Source organism: Stenella coeruleoalba (genome assembly GCF_951394435.1).
Source record: "Stenella coeruleoalba genome assembly, chromosome: 7".
Lineage (NCBI taxonomy): Eukaryota > Metazoa > Chordata > Mammalia > Artiodactyla > Delphinidae > Stenella > Stenella coeruleoalba.
This window is the reverse complement of record NC_137153.1, coordinates 69995943-70010338: the sequence shown is the minus strand read 5'-3', so window position 1 is coordinate 70010338 and position 14396 is coordinate 69995943. Positions and strand designations below refer to the sequence as shown.

General features: G+C 40.7%; 1 long non-coding RNA gene across 4 annotated transcripts in view; it reads right to left on the bottom strand.

The window, feature by feature from the left end:
• The window catches only part of LOC307188547, a 114189-nt gene that overhangs the window by 24904 nt on the left and 74889 nt on the right, over nt 1–14396 (bottom strand). For 3 of the 4 annotated variants that reach the window (XR_013828983.1, XR_013828984.1, XR_013828985.1), the window contains one exon: nt 220–405. This is a non-coding gene — a long non-coding RNA (uncharacterized lncRNA). The remainder of the gene's footprint in view (nt 1–219; nt 406–14396) is intronic. The other variant, XR_013828986.1, reaches the window with a different exon arrangement.

Sequence of the window (14396 nt, the reverse complement as noted above, 5' to 3'; positions counted from 1 at the left end):
TGCCTAGAATAGTGTAAGACTCAATCAACAAATGTTTTCTGGTTTGTTAATAGTGTTATAGGTTTAAAAAAAGTAGGAATTCCTATTAATGACTATTTCTGAGGAAGAGAAATGATGGGAAAAATACATCTTTTTTTGCATCCCTTAATGTACATGAAGCAATTTCCTGGCCTGTTAGGGTCTTTAGTAAACAGAGTAAGTCCCAACACACACACTCACCAGTTCCAAATTAAGTACCATAATTGTCTGTGCATGAGGAACCAGGGCTCCATCACCTCAGTCTCCGTCTTTTCACTGAAGCTGGTTGGGGGGCTGTGGTCAGTAGGACCCCTTCCTCACTGACTGGTGGAGCCAATCATCGCCAGGGCCAGATATGATCCCCAGGAACCCCTGCTGCCAGGTTCCCTGCACGAGAAACATTGATGGCTCAGGTCAGTTGTAAGTCCCTGAACATTCAAGCTGTGTTTGCCAGCACGCGATGCTTTTACCTCATTTGTCACAATCAAACACCAGAAAATAAGCCTCCTGTCTAATCAAAGCCAAACCTTTGCACCTAAAACTTAGCAGATCTTTTACCTCCATGTACACATGGCATGTGGCACAGCACTGCAGAGAGAAATGAAAGGCATTGCCACTAGGTACAGATTTAAACCAATGATACGTTCAGCATAGTCTAGCCTACCCTGTTTACCTAAACAGCTGATGGTATTTTGAGCTTCTTGGACAAGATTCTTTTATTTAATGGGAAATATCACTAAGTTCCATACTGCTGGCTGTACATTTAAAGAACTGCTTTATTCAAACAGCCGAAATCATTACGTCACACTGCTATTTTACTAGGGACAAGGTCAGAGCATTTATTATAAGTAGAAAGGAAAAAAGAAGTGCAGCTGGTTGTAAGAGCCCTCACTTCCCTTAGAGCAGTGACTTGCTGGCGACATATTAGAATCACCTGGGCAGCTTTTTAAAGTCCCAAGGGTCAGGCTACAGACCAGGCAAGTTAAATCAGACTCTCAGGGTAGCACTCGGCATTGCAGATTCTTTTATGTAAATGTTTTATTTTAGAACAGCTTCAGATTTATGGAAGATTGCTAACATAGTATAGCCATTTCCCATATTCCACACATCAGTTTCCCCAGTTATTAACATCCTGCATTAGTATGGTGTATTTGTTACAATTAAGGAGCCAATATTGACACATTATTATTATTAACTAAAGTCCACACTTTCTTCATATTCCCTCAGTTTTTTCCTAATTTCCTTTTTGTATTCCAGGATCCCATCTAGGATTTACATTTAGTTGTCGTGTCTCCTTAGGCTCTTCTTGGTTGTCACAGTTTCACTGATTTCCCTTGTTTTTGATGCCCTTGATGGTTTTGAGGAGTACTGGTCAGATATTTTGTAGAACGTCCCTCGATTGGGATTTGTCAGCTGTTTTCCTCATGACTGGACTGGGGTTACATGCTTGGGGAAGAAGACCACAGAGGTAGAGCCATTCTCAATATGACATCACTACGGACGCTGATCCTCATTCGGCTGAGAGAGTGTTATCAGGTTTCTCTGGTATAAAGTTGCTCTTTGCTCCCCTTTCTCATACTGTACTCTTTTGAAATAAGTCACTATGTTCAACTCCAACTTAAGACATGGGGAATTCTATTCCACCTCCCTGAGGGTATAGGATCTAAATAAAATGTTTAGAATTCTTTGGTACAGAAAATTTGTCTATTTTCCTCCATGTATTTATTCAATAATTGATTCATATCCGTATGGACTCATTTAGTTTCTACTTTGGGTTTCAACCCTACACTACTTCATTTATTTTGCTGCTTACCATTTCCAGCCTTGGCCATTGGGAGCTCTTTCAGGTAGCTGTGTCCCTCTGACACATCCCCATCACTGCGTTGTTGTTTTACTGAGCACTTTCTTTTCGGCGCTGTAAGATGCTCCAGGCTCATCTTGTTTATTTTCTACCCTAGTCCTAAAATCAGCCATTTATCCAAGTTCCGGTTCCTTTTGTTGGAGAATAATATTAGAAACCAAGATCTGGGGGCTAGGTATGCTCGTTGCTACTGGGGTGTCATTGCCTCTAGGTCCTCTCAGGTGACAGAACAAGGAAGTACAAATGTATGTACGCTAACCCATGTATATACACATATCTATAAGTATTTCTATATATAACCATCTGTGTCTATATTAAGCTAACATGAGTCCATATTGATGTCTCCAACTCTAATCTGTTATCGCATGGATGATTCCAGCCTCCTCCTTTTACTTATCTGTAACCTCCAACCAAACTTGGCTCCCACCATTGTGCATGCATTTACTTAATTGTTGAGTTTCAGTATGCATGTACAGTGGCATTAAAATCATTAATCTGTACACCCCTGGGACATAGCATTATCAACGAGGGTAGAGTGCTTACATACAGTTCATTTTGTCTTTAGTCTTACAGACTCCACTCATTTCTGAGATTACTTAGGTCAGCACCTTTTTTTCTCCACAGCCTTCAGTGAGGTTGTTTAACACATTTGTAGCACAGTTATATTGTTTTATCACAATTCTGCATTTCATCCTGGCATACCCAACATACTAAATGATTTTTTAAATTTGCATACATTAAGGTTCACTATTCTATAAAGTTCTATGGGTTTCTGACAAATGCATAATATCATGTGCCCACCATTACAGTTATCATACAGAATAGTTTCACTCTCTTAAATAATCCCCTGTGCTTCACTTATTTCAACCCTTTCCCATTTTCCCTAAGCTGCCATAGAACTAGAACAAATAATTTTAAAATTTGCATGGAAACATAAAAGACCCCTAATATCCGGAACAATCTTGAGAAAGAACAGAGCTGGAGAAATCCCATCCCCGACTTCAGACTATACTACAAAGTTATAGTAATCAAAACAGTATGGTACTGGCATAAAAACAGACACATATATCAAAGGAACAGAATAGAGAGCCCAGAAACAAACAAACAAGCCCACGCACTTATGGTCAATTAATCCACAACAAAAGATGCAAGAATATACAATGGAGAAAAGATGGTCTCTTCAATAAATGGTGCTGGGAAAACTGGACAGTTATGTGTAAAGGAAATTAGAACATTTTCTGACGTCATGAATAAAAATAAACTCAAAATGGATTAAAGCCCTAAACATAAGACCCGAAACCATAAAACTCCTAGAAGAAAACATAGGCAGAACACTCTTTGACATAAATATTAGCAGTATTTTTTTTTATCTGTCTCCTAAGGCAAACGAAACAAAAGCAAAAATAAACAAATGGGACCTAATTAAAAAGCTTTTGCACAGCAAAGGAAACCATCAACAAAGCAAAAAGACAGATTACTGAATGGGAGAAAATATTTGCAAATGATATGACCAATGAGGGGTTAGTATCCAAAATATATAAACAGCTCATACAACTCCATATCAAAAAACAACCTGATTACAAAATGGGCAGAAGAGCTGAATAGACATTTTTCCAAAGAAGACATACAGAAAACCACAAATAACAAATACTGGTGAGGATGTGGAGAAAAGGGAACCCTAGTGAACTGTTGGTGGGAATGTAAATTGGTGCAGCCACTGTGGAAAACAACATGGAGGTTCCACAAAAAACTAAAAACAGAGTCGCCATATGATACAGCAATTCCACTCCTGGATATATATCTGAAGAAAATGAAAACACTAATTTGAAAAGATACATGCACCCCAATGTTCATAGCACCATTATTTACAATAGCCAAGATATGGAAGCTATCTAAGTATCCATCAACAGATGAATGGATAAAGAAGATGCAGTATATATAAAAACAATGGAATACTACTCAGCCATAAAGACGAATAAATTTTGTCATTTGCAACAACAGGGATGGACCGAGATGGTATTATGCTTAGTGAAAAAAGTCAGACAGAGAAAGACAAACATTGTGTGTTATCACTTATATGTGGAATCTAAAAAATAAAATGAACTAGTGAATATAACAAAAAAGGAATAGACTCACAGATATAGAGAACTGGTGGTTACCACTGCAGAGAGTGGGGGAGGGGCAATACAGGGGTACGGGATTAAGAGGTACAAACTATGTATAAATTAAATAAGCTACAAGGATATATAGCACAGGGAATATAGTCAACATCTTACAATAACTATAAATAGAGTATAATCTATAAAAATTTTGAATCACTACGTTGTATACCTGAAACTAATATAATACTGTAAATCAACTATACCTCGATAAAAAATAAAATAAAATAAAATAAAAAACTTACTGGCAGGGTTTTGGTAAAAGCAACAGTTTGGAATACCCCAGCATAGGGATGAGCATGTAACAAATGACCAGTCAAAATGAGTTCCCTTTTCTCCATTTTAAATGCTTTCTTGACTGTTTTCATGGTATACTCTTTGACCATTTTATTCCAAACATTATGAAGGACTGGCATAGTTATTATGAAATATCTCCCAATAGATGCATAAACATGCAAGATGGGTTATAATCTAGAGTTTTGCTTCTCTTGGAAACTGGCTACCTAGAATAAAGAAGTAAGCCTATTTGACAATCTTTTTTAGAAGGAAGTGATTCATGTTGAATCCACAGGAAGTTAATACTGGTCTATTTTTTAACTATTAGGGGAGGGGGTGAGAATTTACTAACGTCATGGAAACAATAATAAGTAGCAAATAGCACATATGATTAAAAAAAGGGGGGGGCGAAAAAAGTGATGTGTTTTTTTTTTTTTTTTTTTAACAAGGCAAACAGGAAAATAACCAGGAAGAACATTTTTTTGAAGCAACAATGGACCTTTTTATGATGACACCTTTGTACTTTTAAATTTCTGGACCCATATACAGGCAAGCAAGCAAGCGACAACAGAACTAAAAGCCAGAAAAGGTGAAAAGAGGGAAAAATAAAAGAACTGCATTTATCAAGTCTTTATGCTCCAGGCATGCTAGGAATTACACACGTTTAAATTATTTAATCCTCGTGACATATTTATACCATTCTCACTTTATAGATGAGAACTGAGGACTCAGAAAGCCTAAGTAACTTGCCACATATGGTTCACATGGCAGAGACAGGAAGCCAAGTGTGCCTCAAATCCAAGCTGTCTAGTCCCATCTCAAAATCATTGTACCATAAAGCTCTAACTCTTTAATTTCTGAAAAGGGGAAAGAGCGTGGAAAATTTAATTTCCCAAAAATACTGCCAACATTCCTAGATATTTTATAAACTCAATCCTAAATTCTGCTTATTTTCTTGTATGGATAGCCTAAGAATTCCTTTAGCAGTTCTGAAAGGAAAGAAATCACCTTTCATTTCTTGTAAGATACGGACTGGTGCATTTTCACAATGACCTCCCTAAGACAGTAACCCTCCTCTTGCATCTCCCCAGTAGTCATTAGTGAATCCCAGAGCCCTCCATTCCTGCTTTCAAAAGATCTGCCAGCCCAGCAGTAGTGGCACTAATGAGAGCTGGCCATGGCGTAACAGACGCCAGTGACTCATGGGAGAGAGGGGCCAGGTCTAGCGATGCATCTCCCTCTTGTTGCAAACATTAAGCCCAACCAAATTCTTCACAGTAAAACTGATGATGAAACTCACAGAAGGAAAAATGTCAGGGGGTCAGAAGTGGTCACAGAAACCACTGTAGAACCCAATTAAAAGTGGGGCTTTTCCAGCTTCCCTGTGACAGGTATTTTTGTGAACATTCCCCTCTCGTTTCCCCAAGGAGAGGTGGTGAAATATAAACCAAGAGTAGGAAACACTGCTCTAAGAAAGGAACTTACAGAATTTACAGTAGTGGGTGCAAAGCAAATTAATTAGGAGTAATTAAAGATACTCTAAGAGAAAACAACCCTCTGTCATGTCAACTAGGCTGAGATGCGGAAATGGTAACTGTTAACTTTTAGAGATTTTATTCCCAAGAGAGAAATAGGGCTGTCTCCCCACACTCATGCTGAGAATCTCAGGTGGGAGTGTTTTGAAAGCCACTCGTCTAGGGTCTGATCTTCCATTTTGCAAGTCCAGAAATTCAATTTTGTCCACATATTCAAAGCTACTCAGGTTCTCAGGGACTTTCCTGCTCACTGACTTATAAGATCCTAAAACACAAAACAGAATGCCAAAGGTGTGAGGTTTCTTTTCACTTATAATATTTTTGTTTCTATTTTTTAAATTTAAAATAGTGGACAAAATTTTTTATTAGTTATAATACTAATATCAGGGAACCCTCTTGTACCAGCTAGCTACCGCTGTATAACAACCATGTCAAAACTTAGAGACGTAAAACAACAAGCATTTGTTTTTTCTCACACATCTAAATCCAGCAGCGCCGTTCTGGGCCAGGCTCAGCTGATCTCTCCTGGTCTCACACAGGCACTTGTGGTGAGCTGGTGGCTGGGCCATAGGCGGCTGATCTAAGATGGCCTCACACACATGTCTAGTGTTATGTGGCAATCAGCCATTGCAATATGAGTGAATGGGCCTTGTTTCTCATCACTGGGCAAGTTGGCCTGGGCGTGTTCCCGTGATGGCTGTGCAAGGTTCAGAGATACGGAGGAGTATTCAAGACCTCATGAGACCTAAGCTTAGAACTGGCACACCATCACTTCCATCAAATTTTACCAGCCGAAACAAGTCATAAAGCCAGCCTAGGTTCAAGGGGTGAAGAAATAGTCTCTACCTATTAATGGGGTGAGTCACAAAGTCACATACATGATATAGGAAAGGAAATCATTACAGCTATTTTAGCACCAATCTTCCATACCTCCCTTTCTCAGGTTCTTAGAATCTGAATTAATAAGCAGAGGTCACTTGATAAATACAAAATCAAATCTAGTTGGACAGTGCTCCGGGGTTATTTCAACCAAGCTTCAAAAGAACTTGATCAACGATACTTGCTTCAAACCCAAAATGTACCAAAACGCCAGATTGTCCCTCTCCCTCTCCTGCCACACCCACACGCCCCAAATGTCTACTTGGAGATTCTCTCTCAGACTGGACTCTTTCTGCAGATGCCTGCCACTAAACCCTTCCATTCTGCATTGTTCTTTGTTGGTTTCACTCTTCTGGTGACACCTGTTTTCACATACTAGATTTACTTTCTGTAGTCTCCACAATAATTACTATTTTAGGTTTTCAGTCAATAAAAATTTAATTGCTGCTAAAGTTGATGCAGGAAAAGATAGAGGAAAACATTCTTCATCTCCCACCCCCTCCTCAGGGGTACCAAGGCAACAGCACTCCGGAATCTGGAAGGAGAATCCTTTTCTTTTTGCTTTCATTAGCTATTGCTGTAACGACTGGGAATTTCTGGCCCTACGGTTCACAATTCAGTGGAAGAGCCCAAACATCTGTGGACCACAGGTTTCCTGCATACACAGGGACATTTCCTCAACTCTACCGGAACTGAAACCAAGTTATTTTGCAGAAATTCACGGAGCTCGAACCCTGTGAGAGTAAATTAGCATTCAGGTATTCGACACGGCTTTGGGATGAGTCTTTCAGTCGAAATTAGTTTTCTAGGCTGCTATTCCATTACACGGTGCCCTCCTTAGGAGAGCCCAAGGGAGAAATTTCTCTCTGATCTCAGAATGGGAAATAGTTGGGCTGCTTCTTAGTACTTGGAGTGGTTTTGTGGTGGCTGTTACTACAGATAATGTAGATCATGCATATGAGGGCATCTCCTTGGTGTCGCGCCTAATCTGAGACCCATTTCTAGGAAATCTATAGGACTTTGGGTGTGAATTTTAGATATTAACCTCACACCTGACTTTGCCTTATCTTTTCTAGTTCTCTATACTCTCTATTCTGCTTCCCTCATTCAATTACTTTTTTTATTTTTTTGGTCCTACTTAAGATACTTATATAAACAGACTTAAATGCCCTTCAGAGCTTCAGAGAATAAACCAGCAAACAAATAAGTGCCAATTTCTCAAGAAATGTATAATATTTTAAACACTTTAAAAAATTCTTCAATTTAATCTATTTTGACAGAACACTCCCTTTTCAACTTCAGATACTACGGCTAAGTTAATCATCTTCTCAATGGTTCATTATCATCTTTGGTTTAAGACCCCTCACATCTTTTTTTCCCCTATATCCCACTACTATTCCTCACCTAGCCCAAGGCAACCATTTCAATGTGCTCAACGCAAGCCCTTCTGTTAATATGTGTTCTTATAAAACATATAGTTTTATATGCATGGATCGTAACAGTGTGTAAATATTGTTGTTGTAAACCTCAATCTCTCTTCTTTTTTCATCCAGCACTATGTTTTAAAGATCCATATATTTTACTATGGGTACATCTAGTCTCTTACTTCTTTCTGCTGAATAGCATGAACCTAACACATTCTGCCTCTCTACTCCCCAAAGTGCCTCCAATCCCCTACCACCCCAGAAACACTGTGAAGACAACCCTTACACACAGGGTGAGCACTTGTGAGGAACAAAAGGGTGCTATTCATAATTCCACCGAGACAGCATATGTACACTATAACTGCCCCAGACAAGCTAAAATGCCTTGTCACCTTACTCATACAGGACCTTAATAAACTCTGTGAGAATTCCTTCTGGATATGTACCTGGGGTGGATTTGCTGGGTCAGGAAGTATACCTAGAGCTAACTTGCTATTACCACCAGAATCCTCTGCAGAACTTCTACACCAGTTGTCCTTCCCATCAGCAGTGCATAAGGGTTCCCATGGTCGCACACCCCTGCCAACACTTGGCATTATCCTAATCTTGCCAGTCTAGTACATGCAAAGTGATATCTCAAGTTATCTTGTATTTTTCTGTCAACTAATGAGTTTGAGCATTTCTTCATATTCTTACCTTTTTGTATTTTTTCTTTCTGTGCCTTTTGACTCTACCTTTGCCCATTTTCCATTGATGTATCCGTTTTGTTGATTTGCGACAGAAATTTTTCTAAAGTGAGCACACACTTCTTTGTCTCCATAGTGTGTAACTAGCATGACTATCTTTTCTGGCAGAACTAGAGTCACATGATGATGAGTATAAGTAACAATGCTGGGGCTATAAGATGCTATAGAATCTAGAGTTATTTGGGTACATACCAATTGTTATGGATTGAATCATGCCCCCCACCAAATGCATATGCTGAAGCCCTAACCTCGCATGTGACTATATTTGGAGCTGTGGCCTTTAAGAAGGTAATTAAAGTTAAATGAGGTCACAAGTGTATGGGGGTCCTACTCCAAGGTGGCTGTGACCCTATAAGTCGAGAGAGAGACACCAAGCAGGTGGGGCACACACAGAAAAAGGTCATGTGATGACACAGTAAGAAGGCAGCCATTTGCACACTGAGGAGAGAGGCCTTGGGAGAAACCAAACCTGACAACACCTTGATCTCAGACTTCTAGCTTCTAGAACTGAAAGAAAATAAAGTTCTGTTATCTAAGCCACCCAGTCTGTGGTATTTTGTTATGGCAGCCCTAGCAGACAAATACACCGATCAACATATAGAAAACATCTTTACATTTAGTCATTTGCATCTTCCTCTTAAGATAAGATGAAAGATGCCCAGCTGTGTGCTATACCTGGCTCTTTCCGGAAAATCATTTACCAAGTCAAGAGCAAAAGTAGCCATATTCCAAATGATTTCCTCAGACCCCAGCAAATCTTTTTTTTTAATTGCAGGTATCAGTGTCATCTGTCTTAGCAGCATCTTCCAAAGCAGCACAAACAACAGATCATGCGTACTGCCAGCTCTCTTTTATATAACTCACTCTGCTTACTCAAGGGTTTGAAGGAGGATTCTCTCTCATCATTTAAGAATTTGAATGGAATTTCAGTGGAAGGAGTTTGCTTGCAAACATCAATTCTTCATCCTCTGGGGAAAATAACAGTTCTGAAGACATAATACCAGAACAAGGATGGAAAATAAGTTTGATTTCACATAACACCAATCAAATTGACAATGGTGGTGCAGAGTGTCCCGTTGAGAACAATGCAAAGGTGAACACGAACTCAGTAGGTAAAAGTGCCATAATGGATTAGTAATGTCTGTCATGGCCCTGGGTGTCAGGTGGGGTAGGCCATATGTTTGCCATCTCTGTCTGTGTAGACCTTCACTTTGCTTTTAGTGTTTGGCTATGAAAAAATTCCTGATGTAGGCATCTTTCAAAATTTCATCTTGAATATTATGAGGCAGGAAGTTCAGTATGTTACTTACAAGTTGAAGAAAACTATTTGGGGGTTTCACCTCTCAACTCCATTTTCTTTTCTGGAAAATGCTTGGTTAATAGCAGCCTTGAGCACTTTTATGTACTTGGCACTGACGTGAGCACTTTGTATCTATTAACTCAAACTACACAGAATCCCCTGTTTACAACTAAGGCCACTGAGGCCCAAAAAGGTTAAGCAACTTTTCAAAGTCTTGGAGCCAAGAAGTGGGGATTCAAACCCAGAAGTGTGATCACTTTTAAATATTACATCATTTTGATGCCTGCAAAAAAGATGGTGAACACCTTAATAGGAATTAACACTATTTTTCGCAATGAGCTGACAATAAAAATGGTTTCTTATCTTCAGGTAAACTCATGGTACTGATGTAAAAATTAAAAGGAAAAATCATGGAACTAATCAGAAAAAAAATGTTGTTTATCCATCCATGTGTTTCTGGAGTGTCCGGGATATGCCATGCCCTGTGTTGAGCTTCATGTAGATTATCTCATTTAATCCGCTAAACCGTCCTATGAAGTGGTTATCCCCACTTTACGGATGAGGAAGTGAAGGCAGAGAAGTGAAGTAACTTTCTTCCAAATCACACAACTGACAAATGATGAAGCTGGGATCCCAAACTGCGCGGTCTGACTCCAGAAGCTCAGTCTTTAAAACCACTCTTTACCCTGAACCCAAAATTTGCAGTTTCACTAGGTGCGTCTCCAAGTTAGATACAGGTAAAAATCTTAAACTCCTTTAAATTGCTTACCTCTTTGGGCACTTGGAAGCATCAAAACTTGCTGTGTGACACTTGGAGTGCTTTATAAAAATTAATCAGTTCCGTCATTTCTAGGAAACTGTTCAGGATATAGACTGTGTTCAGAAATCAGGTATTTCTTCCCCTGGAAAAGTCAGTGAATTCTTTTTCAGCTACATGATTTCCCTTTTTTTTTTTTTTTAAACTTATTTTCCAACGTGATATCCTCCTCTGATTCATTAAGACCCCCGAGAGAAAATACACACGGCTCCAACACCTGTGTTCTTAAAAACCTTTTGCTTCTGCTATTTATAATGGCCCAAAGATGCTGGAGGGATCTATACTTTTTCCAGCTGGAGAAAGTTTGCCATAGGTCCTGTAGGATGGTTTAGGGGACACTGCTAATTATTTTGCTGCTTGTGTGTATGCTACTGGCAACGTGTATAATCTCAAAGATTACGATCAGGGAACTGACTGCAAGCTGCCATCATAAACTCCACCAGAAATGATTTACAAAACCTGATTTAACACCATGTTTCAGAATTCTCCAGAACTGACCTTATCTTGCTGGCCTGTTCCCTATCAGACTTCAAATCTCCAAATCACCAAACCCTTCTGGAGAGCACCCTTGAATTTCTAATGAATGTCCTGTGACTCCACAGAAGTTAACAGCACTTGGTCCAACTTTTCACTAACTGGCACCCTCCATCACCACCTTTGCCACCCGCAGATGCCGCTGGCGAGCGACTTCTGATCCTTTAGAGTAGCATCTTCCCTTAAACTTAAAAGACTTCCTCTTTTCCCCGCTGTGGTATTGCTTTATCCTTTTTCCCCCTCTCTTCGCCACTGTATTTCTTTTGTTTACTGTTAGTATCATATCTGCTACTTACAACCTTCATGGCCACTCTGTTCTCTCTTCCTTCCCCTCCCACTCATATATTTTCACTTTCTCTTTTGACTTCTGTCTTCTCCCCCTATTGCTTCTCTCGTGCTCCCTGGCTTTGGGCTGAGCTGAGAATCCATTTGAGCGGCTCTCTCTTAGTTTGGCCCTATAGAGTGGCTCCCCTCCAACCCCCACTTAGAGAAACCCCCTGGAACTGCCTGGCAAAGTTGGATGTGTGTGTACCTGTGGATGCATTTTTCTGGCGAGAGGACTGTGGCAGACCCTATGGACGGTTTACCCCCGCACAATTCACCATTTCCTATGCCCTTGACTTCCTTTGTCAAAGAGGCCAAAAAGCTAAAAATTTCAATTTCTCGACTTTTCTCATTTGACCAATGAGAAGGAAAACATGCCTTTCTGAATAAAAAGCAAAGCTTCACTAGGAGAAAATCCCTTCCCCTTTACTTTTTCCCATTATTCCTGCCTGGAATGTGGACATAAAGGTTAGATGTGCAGCAGCCATCTTGCAAACATGAGGCTGCCAGCCTGAGAGTGAAGGCCTGTATGGAAGGTAGAAGGGCAGAAAGTTGGAAAGAGCTTCAGTCCCTGGCGGCACCCTTGAGCCACCGTCCCAGCTCTGGATTGCCTACCTCCAGACACATTTTTACACGTTATGAAATACACACAAACACACACACACAATTTTTAAAAGGAGAGGTGAAAGTATAAACAGGAATTCTAAAATTTTCTTCCTGCTTCCCGATAGATTACCTTGCATGTGCCCAAGGGGCAAGCATCCCATTTTGGAGACCTCTGCTAAACAACCAAGGCACTGTTATATTAACAGAAATCCGCAAAACTTAAAACAGCAGTGATAAGGAGGGGGAAATATACCCAGGAAAGTACACTATAAGACAGGGTGGACTTCCCTGGTGGCAGCAGTGGTTGGGAATCCACCTGCCAATGCAGGGGACATGGGTTCGAGCCCTGGTCCGGGAAGATCCCACATGCCGTGGAGTAGCTGGGCCCGTGCGCCACAGCTACTGAGCCTGCGCTCTAGAGCCCATGAGCCACAACTACTGAGCCCATGAGCCACAACTACTGAGGCCTGTGCACCTGGAGCCCGTGCTCCGCAACAAGAGAAGCCACAGCAATGAGAAGCCTGCGCACCGCAATGAAGAGTAGCCCCCGCTCGCCGCAACTAGAGAAAGCCTGCGTGCGGCAACGAAGACCCAACGCAGCCAAAAATAAATAAATTAAAAAAAAAAAAAAGACAGGGTGATACTGTGAGGTCATTTGTGTCTTGTATATAAATGACTAGAAGGATGTACATAGAATGTTAATGGTAGTTGTTTTAAACTACTGTATGTTCATAGTTTTCAGCATCAACCATGTACTGGTTTTCTTATTTGCAGTAAGAAAAAAAAAAAGGAAAAGGAAATGTTACTTTAAATACCCCAGTAGTTCAAGACAGGCCTTCCCCACTTTATAAAATCACTTTTTCCTTCAAGGTGCCCTTGTCGTGGAGCTGAGTGTCTCTCTGCCCTGCACAAACATGTTCTACCGTGAGCTCCAGCCAGGCAGGTGGGGTGGTAAGGACCCGAGATGAGATGACAGCTCATTTCAAGTGGCCTCCAGCCTGCTCTGGGGGGAAGGAGGTGATCGGAGTTGGGAAAATGAAGGCCCTGTGGGACGTCACCCTTGGTGACCAGACCCCCCTCCCATGTATCAGTGCACTTTCCCCACGGCTCACTCTACTTGTCACAAAATTGCCCTAATTTCCATCTCTGTCACAGAATGATGGGCTTTTATCCTTGGAACACTGTCTAGTCCACTTCTACCTCTTCAGAGCTGGAGAAGAGCAAGCGCTAAAAAGCTGAGGGTATGTCCAAGGTCAACGTGGAGACATCAGCAGCAGAGTGGGGACCAGAAATCATTTAGTCGTTAACAAGCACCATACAGAATCCTCCCTGCAAGCCGGGCACTGCCATCTTTCTTACCCACACAAAAGTCCTACAGGACAGGTGTTGTCATCTCCATTTTAAAGCTGAAGAAACCAAGGCTGAGATAGATCATATGATTTTCCAAGGTTAACAAAAGAAGCAGCACCAAGAGTTGAACCCAGCCCTATCTGGCTTCCAAATCTGGGCCGTTTCCACCATTTCAGCTGACTCAACACAGTGCTTGTGTGATCCTGTGTTACAGATGTATCCACAAAGCAGTTTACCACCAGCCCTCCATAGGTGTCCTTAGCTATTGGAGCCTCAGAAAATCCATTTCAGTGCCACCTCCCTCTCCTCCTTGGTATAGGAGACGCTTCCTGAAAGCCTGTTCTCTCAGCAGCTGGTGATATTTGATTTGATTGACACCCTGGGACCTATCACCAGACTTAAAGATGATGCTTAATTAATTGCTTGCATTAAAGAGCTGGCACTTTCTGCATTCGGGTCACACTTCCAGCCTCAATCATGTTTTCATTTCAGCAATAATATTTACATGATTAGCAAATAGTCAATTCATACTCTGGTGTGGACTTAAGCTGTGTGTGGGACTTCCCA